The following is a 20,002-nucleotide window of genomic DNA, read 5'->3' on the forward strand; positions in this document are numbered from 1 at the left end:
GACACCTTGCAGGACCAGTATGGATGGAGTGCAGAGAGGGGAAGAGGGGAAGATGACACTGGAGAGGTAGGCAGAGCTTTGGAGGTGGTGGTAAGGATTTAGATATTTATCCTAAGTGTAATTAATGGTAAGTCGCTAAGGATTTAAGCAGACGCATAATGTGATCAGATCCGTGCTTTGAAAGAGCACTCTGGCTGCAGTGAGAGGAGAACTGGAATCTCCGTGATTGATTGGGTAACCAGGTGATGGAAGGGACTGAGCTCAATGGAAGTACAAGCATGAAGAGATTTTACTTTTGTTGCTAACCACTGTCTTCAAATTTCTGTGGATGGGAGGACAGAACTAGGGGGGTTGTGAGTAGAGGAAGTGGGGTTGAGGGAAGTTGTTTTAGAGGTTGAAGAGACTCAGCATGTTTGAAGGCTGATGCGAAGGACCTAGTACAGGGGTGGGGTTGGGAGTTGAACACCTAAGACAGAAGGCAATTGGGGTGGGATCCAGAGCACAGGAAGAGGAACTGGCCTTAGACAGCAAAAACAAAATAAGAAAGGGTTGGTGCAATTTTATGAAGAAGTGTCAGTTTCGGTTTGGGGAAATGGAGGGAGTTTCTGACCCTTTCATGTTGTCGAGGTGAGGTCATTTGCTGGGGCTGGTCATGTGGGGAAAGATTTTAGCTAAACAAACAGTGTTTATTATTACTGCTTTCATTTGTAGAAGCCTGTAATTGTAAATTCCATTTAACGTAAGACATTTTCCAAGGTATCAAGTCTCTCTCTCTCCCAGGTATCCCCACCTATTTTTCTAAACATACGGAAATAGCATACACTTACTTTTTCATAGCCAATAATCTGTTTACTCATTAATACGAATCCCAACAAATGCTAAACCAAAAGCAACTAGAAAGGAGGAGAAAGTATTTCAGTGTTTTCACTAGTGTTCAGGCTTTATTCTGTTAAGGCCACTCAGCTTTGACTTTGGGCTTTAGGACCAGGGTTTATTTTCATGACTCCCATGAAATACAGTATTCTTAGTTAACTTTTTTTTTTTTTAAGATTTATTTATTTATTTTATTTCTCTCGCCTTTCTCTCCCCAGCCCCCCGGCCCCAGTTGTCTGTTCTCTGTGTCTATTTGCTGCGTGTTCTTCTTTGTCCGCTTCTGTTGCCAGCAGCACGGGAATCTGTGTTTCTTTTTGTTGCGTCATCTTGTGTTGCGTCACCGTGTGTGCAGTGCCATTCCTCGGCAGGCTGCACTTTCTTTCGCGCTGGGCAGCTCTCCTTACGGGGCACACTCCTTGCACATGGGGCTCCCCTACGCGGGGACACCCCTGCGTGGCACAGCACTCCTTGAGCGCATCCGCACTGCACATGGGCCAGCTCCACACCAGTCAAGGAGGCCCAGGGTTTGAACTGCGGACCTCCCATGTGGTAGACGGACGCCCTAACCATTGGGCCAAGTCTGCTTCCCATTAGTTAACTTTTAATAGGCAAAAAAACTGCAGAAGTCTGTTTGGATTTCTCATATAGAATGACAATTTGGAAACTCTTGAACAAGTTTATAACTTATCTCCTTATATAACATTCACTGGGGGCCCAGCAGGCTTAGAAAACCAGTTTTCTATGGCAACAACTTAACTGGACTTACAGGCATAGAAAGGAAAAATTGTTTGTTTCCTTTGACAAAAGTTAGTCTCAGAGTAAACGAACTGGGACTCTCTCATACATAACTGACTAGTAAACCTTGCAGCTCTGATCCCAGGAAATAAGATTGACAAAAAATAATATTGACTCCTGAATACCGAATTCATTAATTAGTTCTAATACCCCAAACTTGGTGGGGCAACTTGTTTTTCACAAAGTTCAAGTTTTTTGTTTTGTTTTGTTTTTTAAACTCCTTTTATCCCAAATTGAAAGGCAGTCTCTTTCCTCTTTCGGGCTTCTCAAATTAGGTAACCTCTTTTGACTCATATTTGGTTACTTCCCAGTTACTAAGTTCTTGTGTGAAAAAATATATTCAAATGTCGCTGGGTGAATTTGGATCTGTGTTTTTCTTATTTCCCCCTTCCATTTATTAATTCCCTAAGGGTTGCTCACTACTGCAGGGGTTTGAATTGTTTATTTCCTAATTACTTCACTAAAGAACTGATCCTACCAAGAAGGATGCAAACTCATGTTTACATGTGTTCTGTTACTATACTTCTCATTTACTGTGCCATTTTAATGACCAAAATAAAAGTGTGGTAATATGATAGGGAGTACATTTTATTGCAATAATAATGCTGCTGACATTTATTTAGTACTTCTTACATGCCAAGCAATGTTTTAAGTGCTTATCTATGACTCATTTAAGCCTCTCAACCACCCAATGTGTCGGATTCCATTGTGGGCCTCATTTTTAAAGATTAGTTATCTGAGGCACAGAGAGGTTAAATATCTTGCCCAAAGATGCTCTACAGAGTCAGGCAATCTGGCTCCTGAGCCTATATTCTTAGGGGCTATGCTATAAAATAATTCACCCTATAAAGCCAAATATTTCATTAGTAACTCAAAATATAGTTTTTGCATATGAATTTTACCATTAGAGAACTGAAATGAAGATAGATAAAATTTTGCAAAAGTAATATTGGCAGACTAAGTAGAAAATAATTTTGCTTACAAGTAGATGTGGGGATTAAGGGAGAGTGAATATTTGGAGATTCTAATGAAAACCTTATATCCTATCTAGACTCATTTTTCCTCTCCTCTAATGGTCTGCATAGAGACTACTGCTTTAATACATATTCTCCTTAACACCTTACTATGCCTGCTTTATATGATTCCAAGCCGAGTGGGTCCTCAGTAAATATAGGCATCTGATTCAAAAGTTCATTCATTCATTCAATCATTCAACAAACATTTATTTAGAACCTATCCCCTGGAAGCGCACATATCAGTAGGGGAGACAAATGTATAAACAAATAATTACAGTACAGGAAAATAAATTTTTTAAAAATGGCAACACATGCAAGATATACAGTGCAGACACCAAGATAAAAAAGAAGGGTAGATGGCGGACTTGGCCCAGTGGTTAGGGTGTCCGTCTACCACATGGGAGGTCCGCGGTTCAAACCCCGGGCCTCCTTGACTCGTGTGGAGCTGGCCCATGCGCAGTGCTGATGCACGCAAGGAGTGCCCTGCCACGCAGGGTTGTCCCCCATATAGGGGACCCCACGTGCAAGCAGTGTGCCCTGTAAGGAATGCCGTCCAGCGTGAAAGAAAGTGTAGCCTGCCCAGGAATGGTTCCGCACACATGGAGAGGTAACACAACAAGATGACACAACAAAAGAAACACGGATTCCCATGCCGCTGACAACAACAGAAGTGGACAAAGAAGAACACGCAGCAAATAGACACAGAAAACAGACAACTGGGGTGGGGGAGAAGGGGAAGGGGAGAGAAATAAATAAATTAAAAAAAAAAAAAAGAAGGGTAGTGGTGGGAGGAAGAGTGTGTGAGAGTAGGGGGCATCTGGAATTTTCCCTAGAAAGGATGTTTTTGGATTGGGTTGGTGAGCTTTATGGGAAGGCAAGGAACAGGGACAGACATTCCAAGCAGAGGGAGTGGTGTGTATACAGACTCATTGATAGGAAATAGGAAATGTGCTCAAGGAACTAAATTCCTTTAGTATTAATGAGACAGAAGGTGTTGAAAGGGAAGGAAATTGAAGCTGAAGCTGAAGGGGTAAGAAAGAACTAGAAGTATATGAAGGAATTTGGAGATTTGAGGAGAGAGTGGGCTGCTAATGAACAGATGTAAGCATGGGGGTGACATCATGGATTTATGGCTCAGACAAAATTGAGCTCCAACTTCCTTCAAGGGTTTATCCTTCATGAGCAATGTAAGAAACTTTAATAAAATTACTGATTTAAAAAATTAATCAAACTATGAGGTTTTTAATGTATCCAAAGTGGCCATCTGTCATGGGCATCTTTCTCTTTTTTTTTTTGTAATAGCACCTTGAGTTTTCAACTACTGTCCCCTACAACTATCAAACTAATTGTCCTACCCTCTTTGGCTGACGATTGGGCAAGGGATCTGAGCAAGGCTCCACCGACTCCTCCAGGAATTTAATATTTGTGAGGAGTGGCTCAATGATGAAGACTGGGGCTGATCCACCTGGAGTCAGCACCCTGAAGGGATAGCCTGTGCTTCCTCTTACCAGGTCACCAGAGTCACCTTCATCCTGCCCTTTCTGAAGCCAGGAGTTCCCAGATTTCCTCTGAATCTCCAAACTTCCCTATAACCTTCCAGGGCAATCCATTTCTTGCTCAAGGTTATATGTAAATTTACTTAAGGTAGGTGCAGTTTGCTTGAAAACTAAGAACCTTAATTGATACATCACCTGTGGGTAAGATCTGCTTCCCCGTACTGGCTGAAATTAGCTGGACATTTTGCGCTAAGATTGTTGTGCAGCCCTTCTGTCTCAGGACCTTGCTGTTGTGTCAGTGTGCTGGCAAGAGCAGGCTCAGGTTTGGTTTAGTCTGAGAACCTGCAAACCTCCCTCCCTCTCTTCTTCTCCCCTCAGCCACAAACCTGGGGCAGGGGGTATCTCTTTCTATCTTTGAAATTCTTTTTCTCCTCCTGCTTCCTGCTAAGACACTTTTTCTATGTTTAGCATCTCTTTCCTTTCCTCTCCTTCACAAAAGCCCCTGTATTCTCCTACGGCCTTGAAAGGATTTTAGGCCTATTCTGCTTTCCACCTTGCCCCAAAGCTACTCGGAGGCAATGAGCACATGATTATCTATGTTCTTGAATTGGGAGGCAGGTTAAAGATAGAAGAAAATAAGTCACAAGGAAGGAAAGAAAAGCAACTTAACACTTCAAAATATCCCAGTATTCTAGTAATTAAAATAATGGTGCCCTTCAGCATGCCTTTACTATCATTAAAACTGCATTTAAAAATTTCTATGTTTTGTTGTATTTTTTTTCCCTCACTGATGGAGGGCATAACTTCAATGTTAGTTATATTGGGTTGTTTTCCTGTATAAGTTGTGTCTCTTTTTAGTCACTATAATGTCTGTGCCTCAATAATGATAATGTCTATGTCCCAGAGATGAACAATCTTCATTGTTGGAAACTGAGGCACAGTGGTCTCACAGGGAGAGACGTGCTGTTTCCAAGGCTATGTTTGCACCCTAAAGAATGCGGTAATTAAGAGTTCTCAGAAAACAGGATGAAGCTGTTAAAGGCTAAAAGAAAAGATGAGCACATACCTTTTGTAGTAAATAGAACACTTAGACTTTGTACCCTGAGATAAGATTTTTTAAATTCCTTAGTAATGCTAATAGTTAACTGCACGTTGCTGCTTGTTGTCACGTAGACTGGGGTATATAGAGAGCCCCTTGTAGACAATAAAGTTGTCTGAGGAGTCTCTACTCGCAGACCTCCTGATCCCAGCTCTCTCGTTCTTTCTTTCTTTCTCTTTTCTTTCACTCTCCTTTTTCTCTTTCTTTCATTCCTGATACCCTTCAAGCCCAAATCTCCAACACTTCATGCATTTTCCAAATCATCCGAATTAAAATTACTGATTTAAAAAAGTAATTGAACATTTGAGATTTTTGATGTATCCAAAAGTGGCCATCTGTGGTGGGTATCTTTCTTTCTCCCCCCCCCCCTTTTTTTTTTTGTAATAACACCTTGATTTTTCTTTAAGGCATTACTTCTTTCCAAGTGCCTACTGTCTCCTACAACTATCAAAGAAATTGTCTTACACTCCTTGGCTGGAGGACACGCTTCCCATGAGGATGTTGGGACAGAGCCTGTCCATCCTAAACATTGGCTTTTGGGTCACTGGCGAGGTGTTGTCCTTAGTCACCTTTTTCATGCACACCTCTGACCTCTGGCATGCAATGTTTCCTGTATGCTTATATGTAATACTGAATTCGGATGGTGGTATGTGTGGGTGTGTGATAAATGACTGTGGGTATTTTAATATGTTTCCTGGCTGGGATTTAAAATGGTAGACATTTTTCCCTAAGTCTCCATCTTTGCCATATTTTGCAATAATTTTTACAAGTTTATATATACATATATACGTTCTGACAGAACCAGGGCTCAAGGGAGGTGAAATGATTCCCCTTTAGATCCCTGATTGCATTCTCATTCTCCCTTTTCACGTCATCTCTTTCTTTGACTCACAAACCTGGAGCTTTGCAGTATAGAGGTGATGGAGGGAAAAAGGAAGAGTACAGGCACTGGAAGGGGGAAAAGCCAGCAAAGGACCCTGGAGGGAAGAATGAAATGTTTGAAAGAGAAGGAGGAACCAATACTCTGAAAATATTGTGAAAGTATCCAAAAACAAAGGATTCAAATTAGTCAACAAAAACATCAAAAAATGTCACTTATGCCTCTTCCTCTCCTCTTACATTTGCACTGCTGCCACCACTACCACCACCTGGCCCCCCAAACTCATCTCCTCCTCTGTTATAGGACATTCCAGCTGCGTATGCTGTCATAGACCCTGTGGTGATTTGAAGCTGTGTGAACCCCAGAAAAGTGTGTTCTTAAAGCGAATCTCTTCCTTTTGGGTGTGGACCCATTTTAAGTAGGATCTTAAGTTAAGATGTGACCCACCTCATTCAGGTTGGGTCTTAATTTTCTTACTGGAGTCCTTTATAAGAGAATGAAATTCAGACAAAGAAAAGGGAAGTCATGGAAACAAGAAGCTGAAAGCAATGACACCCAGAAAAGAAGGGCAAGACAAGCAGATGCTGCCATGTGCCTTGCCATGTGGCAGAGATGTCCAGGAATGCCGGCGGCTGGTCTTTGGGAAGAAAGCATCGCCTGACGGTGCCTTGATGTGGACATTTTTCTCAGCCTCAAAACTGTAATCTTGTAAGTAAATAAATTCCCATTGTTAAAAACTGACCCATTTCATGGTATCTGTTTTTCAGTAGCAGAGCAGACTAAAACAGGCCGTTTCACAAAAGTAAATATTGTCTTGAACATAGTCTTTCAGTATATCCCTTAGCTTCTGGTCATTATTACTTCGGTTGCTCTAATTAAAAAGAGAGCTGCTTCTAACTGCTTTATGATTACTAGTAGTGACGTTTTCCTTTTTCCATGAGACTGCCTGAGAGGATGGCCCGAGGATTGAAGCAGGATTTGAGCCCACCTCTTACTACTATCCTCAAGATGGAGGCCGTGTATTGACTTTTTACAACACTGATGGCTATTTATTCCCATTCATATTTATATTTTATTTCCTGTGACTTCTTTTTACCTGCATGTCCTTGGTATTATTTGAAAGCTTTTGTTTGAAAGCTCTTATTACTATTGGCTACATGGATGTAGGCAATAGATGTAAATAATACTTTGCTCAAAAGTGATGGCAAAGGAAGCCTGGCACATTCCTTTTATTATAGGTTTGCCTTCTAAGTGGAGGTTACACTGACATGAAGGCAGCATTATTTATGCTAGCAAATGTTATGTGCTTGTGGTGTCCTGGTATATCACTTTTTAAAAATTTCTCATGTAATTATAAATCCTTTTATTTTTACATCTAGTTGGCTTAAATGGGGAGGGAGAAGAATAGCTTCATCCAATGATGGCATTTCTTTCTTTGGAGATTTGTTTTAATAATTACTCAGACTTTGATGTCCATATTTTTCCATATTTGCTGCCATTCCTTGATGTTATGGGTGATTTTCTCTCATAACCTTTTACTCATGACTTTACTACCCAGAAGCAAAAGGATATAGCCTGTACCTGACTGCATTATGAAACACCTGGGTTTGTCTGACCCACCCCTACACTTGCTGCACCACCCAGGACACTATGAAAATGAAGGTGCCACTGACTGGAGGCTGGCAGTCCTGTGCTGGGCTCAGATGAACTTGAACCAGCATGGAAGCCCCAAGGCCAGACTGTGGAGGGTCTTCTTCGAAACTCCTTGAAGTAAGTTCTCAGCCAGATTGTTTTAGTGTTGGTTTTTGTGTTGATTTCTGAACTGACACTTCATTGGGCTTTTAAAAATTTGATGCTCAGCAACATTAGGGATGTAATTAACAACATTGAATTATATATGTGAATGTGGTTAAAAGGGGAGATTTTAGGTTGTATATATGTTACTAGAATAAAATGGCATAAAAACATGAGATCTCTAAATGTAGGATTTTACTAAATGAGGGTGATTATTAGCAGGATTTCCCTTCTTTTCTTTTTGTCAGAGTGTCTTTCTCCTTTGTTGATATCCTATACCCACTGCCTTGGGAGAAGTGCTTCCTAGAAACTATCTCTATTTTATTTTGTAGCCTGCTGACCAAATAGAAAAAAACGGAAGTGAAAGGGAGTGGAAATGAAATTCAAGGGTTATTTATTAAAATACATAAATAAAATATAAAAAATGAAATACATATACTTTATTTTAGTTTTTTATGATTCACAACCCATTTTTTAGAATACATCTGATTCCACAGATTATCTCAAGAATTATCATTCATCAATTCATTAAACATTCATGAAATTGGTCATTTTGAAAATTAAGAGACACTTCGAAAAATTTTTACTAGGAATGTAAATTCCATGAGCACTGGATTTTGTCTATTTTGTTCATTATTATAGCCCTAGCACTCAGAATGGCACATGGCATATGGCAGACACTCAATAAAAATTTGATGTTGAATGAATAAACGAATGGGGACTTGGTATGACTTAAGAAAAATAAATTCATTTTAGAATAAGAAGTATATTAGGTACATTGGTCCTGGAATTGTAAATATCATAAAGCCCATGATTCAGAATAGAATCCTGGAGAAGACTTGAAGCACCTATGTGTCACGGGAGACATGTGCCTTTATGCTCCGAGTGGACAGCTATTTTATGCACCCGTGGTTTTTGCCTCAGGGGAGGTGGGAAGTCAACTAATTTCATCTTTTCCTTTTCACTCTCGTTGAGAAGGTAAGAAGACCGATTATACAAACAATGAACTGCGGTCATCTCTTCTGCATTCATTTAGTGCCTCTTTCTGAGGAATTCTAAGGCACAGATTCAGCTCAGCATGGAGATTGTGGGCAGAGCCAGCTCTTGTGATGGGCAATGTGTATCTTGCCAACAGCTCCTTAGGCAGTTGCCAAACTGACTCTCACTAGAGTTTCTTTTAGAGTTTTGTATTTACTGTTCCTTTATTCCTGCATCCTTCTCAGGGTAAAAGAGAGGGGGGATTGGAGATGGGGATCTGGGATATTGGTGGAGAACTCGGCTGGCACCCTTTGTCACCCACTTTCTTTCTTATGGACCTGGCTCAGCATCTTTTTCCTCTGCTCCTTTGCGAAGTCAAAGTGGGAACCAAGTACAGATGTGCAGAGGACACTTTCCAGGTAGGAAGGGCTCCAGCTCCTCTGTGTTGCAGTCTTTGGAGCCAGGAGTTCAGTCACTTTTCTGAGGTTATGCACTGTGTGCAGCTGGGAGACCAGAAGTTCTGTCTGAGGCTATAAGCTATTATACTGCACTATAAAAAGCATGTAAAGCATTCTAATACTTTTATGTTGCAGTTGAAGTGTTATGGGATTTCATTTTATAAGAATTTAAGTCCAACATATAAATCTCTCTCAGGTCGGTGAGACTGTGTGTCTGTGTGTGTTTTCCTTGTAACTCACTCTGGGATCATCTGAGGCAAACATTTCTAAACTAGCCGGTTGGAAAATACACTATGGTGTAGTGAGAAAAGCACTTGATTACGAATCAGGATCTCCGTTCTAGATTCGACTTTGTTGCTAACCCTCTCTTTGACCCAGAATGAGTCAAAACCCTGTACTTCACTTTCTTGGTTTCTAAACTATGGAACTTGCATGAAATGAACTTAAACACCACTTTCAGCTCTAATGTTCTATTCATGCTCAAGATTCTTGTCCCTCCCTTGTACCTTTTCAAATATTAGAACATGAAGAGTTGGAAAGGGCCATTTACTGATTTGTTCAGTGAGTATTAGTTAAAACTGAGCTAACTTGAATCTAGGCAAGTCAGTTTATAGAGGAGGGAACTAAGTGAGCACAAAAAAGTGCAATTTATTTATTTATTTATTTTTAATTTTTAAAGATTTATTTATTTATTTCCGGCCCCTGCCCCAGTTGTCTGTCCTTTGTGTCCATTTGCTGCGTGTTCTTTGTCCGCTTCTGTTGTTGTCAGCGGCACGGGAATCTGTATTTCTTTTTGTTGCATCACCTTGTTGTGTCAGCTCTCCGTGCGTGTGGCGCCATTCCTGGGCAGGCTGAACTTTCTTTCCCGCTGGGTGGCTCTCCCTACAGGGTGCACTTCTTGCTCGTGGGGCTCCCCTACGCAGGGGACACCCCTGCGTGGCAGGACACTCCTTGCGTGCATCAGCACTGCACATGGGCCAGCTCCACATGGGTCAAGGAGGCCCGGGGTTTGAACCGCAGACCTCCCGTGTGGTAGACGGATGCCCTAACCACTGGGCCAAGTCCGCTTCCCAAGTGTAATTTATTGACGACATCACACAACTAATTTATGGCAGGAACCTGACATTTTTAGTGTCAAACAAGAATTTTTTCTTGGAGAAATTTTTCCTTACCTCTTAATGGTGGTGATGATGTGTATATAGGAAACAAACTTTCACAAATGATGTACCTCCTGTTTCTACAAAGATGGCTTTGTCTATTATGACACTCCCTGTGGAGCGCACGTCACAACTTGGTGATGGTGCCCAGAGCTTATGGTGGTTGCTTTAGGATTAAACACAGACCAGAAACTCCTGGAGGAAAGACCACCCTGATTTAGATAAGCTAACACCTTTCTTTAATTTTACCTTCTGATTTCATTTTTTAAAATTATGCTTATTGTTCACAAAATGAAGAAGGTCAGAAAAATCTGTTCAGAGAGGCAAGAACTAGGAGTTGCAGTCCAGACTTTGCATGGGTCTTGGAAAGTCTGCTGTATGACTACTGTGAACAAATGTGAACACGATTACTCTCTGCTCCATACATGATTTTCCTGCTTAGGAACCAGTGTAGTCTAAGTATGAACTCATCCTTCTCTCCTAGGCAGGGCTCTTCCTGACTTCCTTATATCTTTAAACAGTATCACTGGTCCCCAAGTTACTCACCCTTTAAACCTTAGTCATCTTTGACTCCTCCTTTTTTGTCTTGATACATTGGAACAGTTGCTTAGCTCCATGAATTCCTCCTTTGCAATAGGTCTTACATCAGTTTTACTTCTTCATTCCTACTATTTTTCACATAGACTAAAGTCAACTTTTGTGAGTGGTTAAGAACATGGGTTTGGAGTCAGGGAGACCTGAGTTTGAGTCCTAGCTCTGCCACTTACTACCCATGTGTCATTTCTTAATTTTCCTGGCCCTTAGTTAACTTATCTGTAAAATGGGAACAATAATTGTATCGGTTTCAAAGAGTTGTGAGAATTAAATGAAAGAATGTATATAAATGCTGTATAGAGTACCTAGCATATACTAAATATTCAATAAATAATAGCAATATTATCTTCCTTGCCCTTTCCTAGTCTGTCCTACTTCCTGTTAGCAGCTTAATCCTGTAGGTGGAAGGGCTCTGACATTTTCTCTACCTTAACTCAAAGAGTGGGATCATTGCATGGTGGTTAAAAACTGGCCTTTGCAGCCAGACTCCCTGGTTCTATTTATTAGCTGTGTGATCTTGAGCAAAATTTTAACTGCTCTCTGCCTCTATTTCCTCATCTGTAAAATAAGGAAAATAAAATAGTATCTACTCAAAGGTTTATTGTAAGTTTTATATTATTCAATATTAATAGTATTTTTAAGTGTTTGGAATAGTGCCTGGCCCACAATAAATCCATATAGTGTTTGATAAATAAATAAAAACCTACACAGGCTCCATATATGTGCTGTTTCATAAACAAACATGGCATTTCTCTGCATTCATTTCTTTGGCTTTAGTGTTCCTTCCACCTGGAACGCAGGGTGGTTTAATGGAAAGAGTCCTTCTAGCCCAGGAAGAATAGTAGGTTTTATATATATACTGACTTTGATTTATTAGTACGGCTACCTGGAGAACTGTGCTACAAAAAATTCTGAGGCTTTTTATAGTTTCAGTAGGAAAGAGGATCAGGATTGACTAGTGGCGCTTCCCATGGGCCCTGGAAAGAGAAGTGGATACATATTCTTGTATTTTGCCACAATGAAGAAGAAATTATAGTCACTTGTAAGGCTCACAATGTTTTCATAAAAACATGCAGTTGTTCAGGGACAACTGAACAGCTGATTCTCTGAAGTAGGTACTATTATTGTCATCATCCCCTTTTTACAGCTGAGAAGCTAAGGCAAAAAGAGGTTGAATAACTTGCATAAGATCATGTAATTAATAAATGGTAGAGTGGAATTTAAAAGTTGGGCAGTATAGCTCCAAAGTCTACAATTTTGACACTTTACTAAACATGACTCTAGGTAGGACAGGTCCTTGCGTTACTTCTTAAGTAAATTAATACACACAATGGAATATTATTCAGCCATGAAAAGGAATGAAGCTGTGATACTTGCTACAATATGGTAAACCTTGAAGGCATCATGTTGAGGAACATAAGCCAAATTCAAAAGGACAAATATTGCATGATCTTACTGATATGAAATAATTAGACTAAGCAAATTCATAGAGTCAGAAACTAGATTACAGTTTACCAGGGGCTGGGATAAGGGTAGGGAATGGGGAGTTAATACTTAATTGGCATAGAATTTCTGTTTGAGATGATGGAAAAGTTTTGGTAATAGATGGTGGTGATGATAGCACAACATTGTGAACATAATTAACACACTGAATTACATATTTAAATGCAGGTAAAGGGGGAAACTTTAGGTTATATATTTGTTACTAGAATAATATTTAAAATAAAAACCTATAGACCATACAACACAGTGAATCCTAATATAAACTGTGGACTATAGTTAATAGCATAATTATAATAATATTCTTTCCTTTGTAACCAAGGTACCATACTAATGCAAGGCATTAATAAGGGGGGAGGGCATGACATATGAGAATTCTGTATTTTCTGCAGGATTAAAAAAAATAATGTGCCTCAATGCAACTTAAGTAAATGTACTTCAGTAATTTCAGAGAATTAATTCCAAAAGGAGGCCAAGTCACTGATGTAGAGAAACCAGTGTATGTGGTTGTGGTGGAAGAACTCATTAAATATTATGTCAGGTCAGTGAGTCAACAATGTGAATTTGGCAGCAGAGTATGGAAAATTATATTTCTGGTGAGAACCTGGAGTACAAAAATGTTGCTGGATGGTCAGATACACATTCATTGACGGGGTAGAAGGCAAAAGTTGGGGTGCCCAATCTGAACTCACTTGATAGTTGCTAGGATGTGCCTGTATCATAGGCTTCTTCTTGACTTTAAAAAATTAAATTTAATTTATCTATTTCTTCCACCACCCTCCATTGTCTGCTTTCTGTCCATTCACTGTGTGTTCTTCTGTGTCTGTTGTATTCTCATTAGGCAGCTCTGGGAACTGATCCTGGGACCTTCTGGAGTGGGAGAGAGGTGATCATTCTCTTGCACCACCTCAACTCCCTGGTCTGTTGCATCTCTTATTGTATCTTCTCTGTGTCTCTTTTGTTGTGTCATCTTGCTGTGCCAGCACTCTGCGCAGGTCAGCACTACGCATGGGCCAGCTCACCACACGGGCCAACTGGCCTTCACGGGGAGGCCCTGAGTATCAAACCCTGGACCTCCTATATGGTAGACGGGAGTCCAATTGCTTGAGCCACATTCACTTCCCCATTACTTGACTTTTGGAAATTTGTATGGTGAAACAAAATATTAGATCTCCTTGTAAACCCCTAGGTTTTTTTGTTTTTGTTGTTAGTCAAGAATACATGGTTAAGCTTCTTACTCATGCACAATATAAAAAAATGTATCTCTTCTCAATGGAGTTTATAATATCTTGAGTTTTCAGCTTTTTAATAGTAATACATGCTCAGGTTATCCTGAGATCTGAAGAGTTTCCTACAATCTGCTTTTCAACAAGTTCAAACACGTTAATCTTGATTTGGAGTAGAAAGGACAGCGGAAAGCAAAAGGGCTTCTTGGATTTACTTCTAGGAATGCAGGGAGGGCTCTATGCATACCCAATTCTTCTCTATTCCCAATTTATGAAAATGTGAATTATTGGGTCACCCAGGGCCCTGAATTAGGCTTCTAGAAGTATGCCTAGAAAATATTATCTGTCTTCAAAAAAGGCACAATTCCTGAGCAACCAGTTTTTAGTATTACTGGAAGCAGGACTGTGGTGTTAATTATTCAAATCTTTGAGTGACTAATCTCCAAAAGTTGCTTGTTTGGCCTTAAAATGCATTACATTATCATCCTATTTCCCCAGATTTCACCTCCTAATTAGGATTTGTTTTATGTAGGTGGCATTTAAAATGTCTTTACTATTCAGAGCACCCATCAGCTGAGAACAAACTGATTTTGGAGAAGGCAGATAGGAGGAGAAAGCCATTTTGGTATTAACAATCCATATGAAAAATCCCAGCAAGACAGTAATCCACAAAGGGAATAATTGAGAGTTGATTTTATAAGTAAAACCCATTACTCTAGTTTATTTGTGACTTTCTTGAGCTGTAATTCTAATCTCCATGGCATACCTCACACTATCTTTCTTTCTAGGAGTGAAATTAATAAGATACTGATAAAGCACAGGAAGGGAAATCTTGAGTCCTCACCGTTAGCACTGCCCTGGACCTCAGTAGACTCAATTTACAGGAAGTAAAGACTTGAATTCCTGCTGAAACAAGTTAACGCTTTGAAAAGTTGCAAATTTTAAATGGTGATAGGAAAACAGCTGTTTTCATTTCAAGTTACCTTTTAAAAGTTTTCTTGAAGGAAAATACTATGGAAAAATCCTATGGGAGGCAAAATCCCAATCTGAAACACATTTGCATTCTTAGTGAATATTCAAACAGGCCAACTTCCAATTGGGTTCTCTAAATGCCTTTATGCATTTATGTTGGGTTTCTTGCAACACGAACTTCCCTTTAGAAGGTAATGAGCTCTGGAGAAGTTGAACCAGTAGTCATGAAAAATCATGCGGTAGTTTTGGGTATATGGTGATGATTCGCATCTGTCACTTAGCTAAGGAAATAGGATTTATAGTTTGCTGAGCAACACTGCCTCCTTGTGTAATGAGAATTATCTTCTAGTTCATTAGTCCATAATTTTTATTTTATTTGTATTTTAGGATTTTTTACCTGAACTTAGTTGACTTAAACGAACTAAACCAGACAGAGTGCCTGAATGAAGAAAGCCCCTTTATGCCCACATTTGATCATTTTCATTGATAAGAGCATATGTCTTCTCCCTTTTTTTTAGGGGCCACTAACCCAATTTGATATTATCTATTCTTTTTGCCCCTACTCCTAATTCCCGTTGTGCCTTTAGAATGGGTAGAAACGAATAGAGAAAATGGATGAAATGCAAAACAGTGTTTTTGCTACTCACTAGCATCATCTGTGACAGGTTTTGTGGGAGAGAAGATAGAGATAGAAACTTTTGGATTAATGAGAAAATTCAGTAATCAGAAGATTTAATTTATTTAGTTCGTCTAACTTTATCAGAAGCAGTTGGTCCAAAATAGTAAAGCCTAATGAATTTTAGTTACATATTTTTTTAGATTTTCTCTACTTATTCTTGATCCAGAAGATTGATATTATTTGGCTTCATTCTATTTATTCAACAAATATCAATGTTCATCTATTAGTTACTAGGTACACTTTAAGGTTCTGGAGATGCTGCAGAAAATAAAACAGAGAAACAGCCCTGCCATTATGGAGCTTATATTTTAATCAGGGACAGATAATAAAGGTACTAAAGTAAACCATAGAATACATTAGATGGAGATAAATGTTAAGGAGAGAAATAAAACAGGGAAAGAGGGTAGGGAACGTCCAGAGCAGAGAGTAGTATTTCAATGTTAGAGAGGAGGGTGGGGGAGGTCTTAATGTGGGGGTGATATTTGATTGAAGTTGTGGGGGGGCTGAGAGAGCAAACCCCAGGGACATTTGGGAGAACAGGCAAAGGTACTGAGCAGGGCGTGTGTGCCTGGCCCAAGAGGTGGAGCAGAGTGAGCAAGGGTAGACTCGATGGAGGTGAGGCCAGGTGGGGGCTTACATACTCTCTAAGGATTTCGGATTTAAGGTCATTGTAGGGGGTTTTGAGCTGTAGAGTGAAACATTCTGCCTTCTTTTTTAATAGGATCACTGGCTATTGGTTGAGACTAGAATGAAGGGGGGTGGGTGAAAATAGGGTGGATATCCAGAAGGCTGGATTTTGGTTTTAAGATGACCTCAGGGGAGTGGATGTGGCTCAAGTAGTTGAGTGCCTGCTTCCCACATGGGAGGCCCTGGTGTCTCCTAAAAACAAAAACAAACAACAAGTAAACAAATGAAAAAACCAACTCAGAGGAGCTGACACGTACGAGGTCCTGGGTTCAATCCCAGCCCGATACCTAAAAAAACAAAACAAAACACCCCATATTTTTCCTGGAATACTCATGCCCTCATGAACTCAGAATTTGTTACTAATATATAGGCATACTTGTCATGATTAATGTTTATTATTAATAATGAGTTATCATGTAATAAAAAAGTTGAACACTAAGCCGTGAATAATTTTCAGAACATCTAAGAGTTGACCTTACAGTAATCATCCAGGAGGCTTTTGTTTAAACAAGCAAACGATTAGATTTGGGAAGAAAAGCAAACATGATTCTAATATTTCGTGTTTGTAGAAACATTTGACAAAATTGTGAAGAAAGAAGTTTAGGGCATTTAGCAATAGTTTGTCCTCTAAGACAGCCACTCCTTCCTGACAGTCTTAATCTAGGGTCATAAGAGTTCAACTAGGAAGATTGTTTGACAAGAAATAATATAAAAACATGCTTTCTTTTCTTCTATATATAGAAACTAAGCCTTTGCACCAGTTCTATTTCCCAGCAGTCTTTATTAACATTGTAATGTATGCATTTTCTGCCCATTACATTAAATGTACTGCATTGCCATTATACTTAATTGACTTTATTTTGTAATTAATGTTTGGAAAATTTTAACATTATTACTCCCTGAAAATAGTCCCTGAAAGCAGGCTATGAGCTCTCTATACGCTGCTAGTAAGGGGCTTAGCACTGTTTTAGATTTGCAGAGATCCCTTCCCATCTATTTCGACTCAGGTACCATTAATTTGAGTATTAAAAAGTCTTAAATAGTTTTGAAGATTCCCGATTAATGTTGACACACAAGGATCCACCTTTTGAGAAACTTCTATTAGTTATCTGAGGTAAGAAAAGCCTGCATTGGTCCTATGGCTTAATATTCACAAAAATATTTCCTTATCTGTTCATTCAATACATGCACCTATATGTGCAAGCTGCTATGGAAGGGAGTAGATATTCAAGAATCCAAAAGAAATGGGCTTGTAAATGTATGAATGATCTTCAAATTTAAATGTATCTACTGATAACATCACCCCTGTCCTTAGGTATTCCCATCAAGAACTAAAAATCAACCTTAGCCACATAAAATATTACAAATCCTGAAAGCCACCTTTTCTATATTTTTTCCATAATTGTATATATTTAATCTTTTAAAAATTATCTTTTTTTTTAAAAGATACATAGATCACACAAAATGTTACTTTAAAAAATATAAGAGGTTCCCATATACTACACTCCCCACATCCGCCACTTCTCCCACATCAGCAACTTCTTTCATTAGTGTGGTGCATTCATTGCATTTGATAAATACATTTTGGAGCACTGCTCCACCACCTTTTCTATATTGACCCTGGACCTAAGTCTCACTCTTCTGCTCAGGCTTGGAATAGATTAGGCTCTAATCTTGCTTGTCCTTTCACTCATTTCATCTTGTCTGCTCCCACAGATGATGAGTCGCTTTGATTAACTAAACTTGGTTGTTCACACAAAAGCAGAATTTGAGGAATTTCTCCATCAATTTTAGAAAGGATTCATTACCTGTGTCCTCTTTTATTTATTTATTTATTTTTAAGATTTATTTATTTCTCTCCCCTTTCATTCACAGTGTGTACTTCTGTGTCCGCTTGCATTATCCGGCAGCACTGGGAAACTGTGTCTCTTTTTAGTTGTTGTTGTTGTTGCATCACATTGCTTTGTCAGCTCTCCGTGTGTGTGGCGCCACTCCTGGGCGGGCTGCATTTTTTTTCACGCAGAGCAACTTTCCTTACGGGGCATACTCCTTGAGTGGGGGGCTCCCCTACGTGGCACGGCACTCCTTGTGCTCGGCAGTCCTGCACATGGGCCAGCTCACCACACGGGTGATGAGGTCCTGGGGATCGAACCCTGGACACTCCATATGGTAGACGGATGCTCTATCAGTTAAGCCACATCTGCTTTCCCCTGCGTCCTCTTAATTATGTTTCCTTGGCTTCCAGAAATAATTCAAGCCTTTTACTTAAGCTGGGTCTAGGGCCAGGCTTAGCTAAAGTGTGGAATTTCCCACAGTACTCCCCAGTCTCTATCAGAGCCCCCTCTCCCCTCCAGGCCTGAGGGGCCCCCACTACATTGCCCCCTGGCACCTCAGGGTCCCCTCAGCATCTCTTGATAGGCTCTCTTCCCCCCAGAGCTCTGTGGACCTCACCCACCCCCCTTTCCGCCTTCAGTCCTCCGTCTGGAAACCTGTGGCATTGGCAGGGCCACGCTCCCTCAGAAGCTCCAGGGAGGAGTCCTACCCTGCTGCTTCCTACTTCTGGTGGCTCCAGCAGCCCTTGCTGTTCCTTGGCCTAGAGTTGCATCACTCCCGTCTCTGCCTTTGTCCTCATATGGCCTTCTTCCTTGTGTTTCAGTGCCCAAATAGCCCGTCCTCTCTCTCTCTCTCTCTCTCTTTTTTTTTAGATTATTATCCTTTTTTTAAAAAGGATACATAGACCACACAAAATGTTACATTAAAGAATATAAGAGGTTCCCATCTACCCCACTCCTCATACCCCCCACTCCTCCCACATCAACAACTGCTTTCATTAGTGTGGCACATTCATTTGTCCTTTCTCTTATAAAGTCACCTGCCATCGGATTTAGGGCCCACTCCAATCCAATATGACCTCATCTTAATCTGATTACCTCTGCAAAGGCCCTATTTCCAAATAAGTCACAAGGGGGGCTAGTACTTGACCATACTATGAGGGGCACTACCCATGGTATTTAAACCTTGTAAAACTGAAGCTACACCAGGAGGAAGGGTAAAGGGTTCCCGCTGCCCTCCAACTTCTTGCCCCACAGCACCCCAAGATGCTACTGAAGCACTGTTCCATGCAAGACCTTCTGAAAACTGCTTTATTTGCTAGATGAGGATTGCCAAAGAGTTATGTTTTGTACTTCCTTCTGCCCCTTGGAGGTCTATGCTCATGAATTTGAGGTGATTATCTAGCTGTCCCCAGTCGACTTGGAGGGTGAGGTGCCAGCCTCTAGCAGTCACAGGCTTAACAACACTTTGCAGCAGTGAGTGTCATGAGGCTGGGTTTGACTGAGGAGGGTCCTTGAAAAAATTCCAAGGCCCTGCACACAAATGCTAAGTTTTCTCCTATTACAGCATTATACTCTCAAACATATTTAGCAAAAATAGAAACTTGTGAAAACATTTTCCTTTCCAGCGACTGTGGTGAGAAATCACTTCCCTGTGCGTTTGCAAAGACACAAAGCAAATTTCATTCTCACTTCAGCTTTTGACCAGCAAAATCCAGCTGAATTTCCCCTCATATCAATTATGTTTGTCCTCAGAGGAATCAAAACTATTTCATTACTTTAATGGAAGTAGAGGGACGATTGGCATGAAGTGGAGCCGATGTTTACAATCGTTTTTGGAAAGATCCAGGTTAGAGAAAAACAGATTATTTTATTTATGTGGCCCAGATGGCAATTTAGGACAGATAGAAGATAACCAGGAAGGCTTAATGTAGGAAACTTAATTTAACTTATCCTGTGATTTAAA

The sequence above is a fragment of the Dasypus novemcinctus genome, chromosome 9 (assembly GCF_030445035.2).
Source record: "Dasypus novemcinctus isolate mDasNov1 chromosome 9, mDasNov1.1.hap2, whole genome shotgun sequence".
Taxonomy (NCBI): domain Eukaryota; kingdom Metazoa; phylum Chordata; class Mammalia; order Cingulata; family Dasypodidae; genus Dasypus; species Dasypus novemcinctus.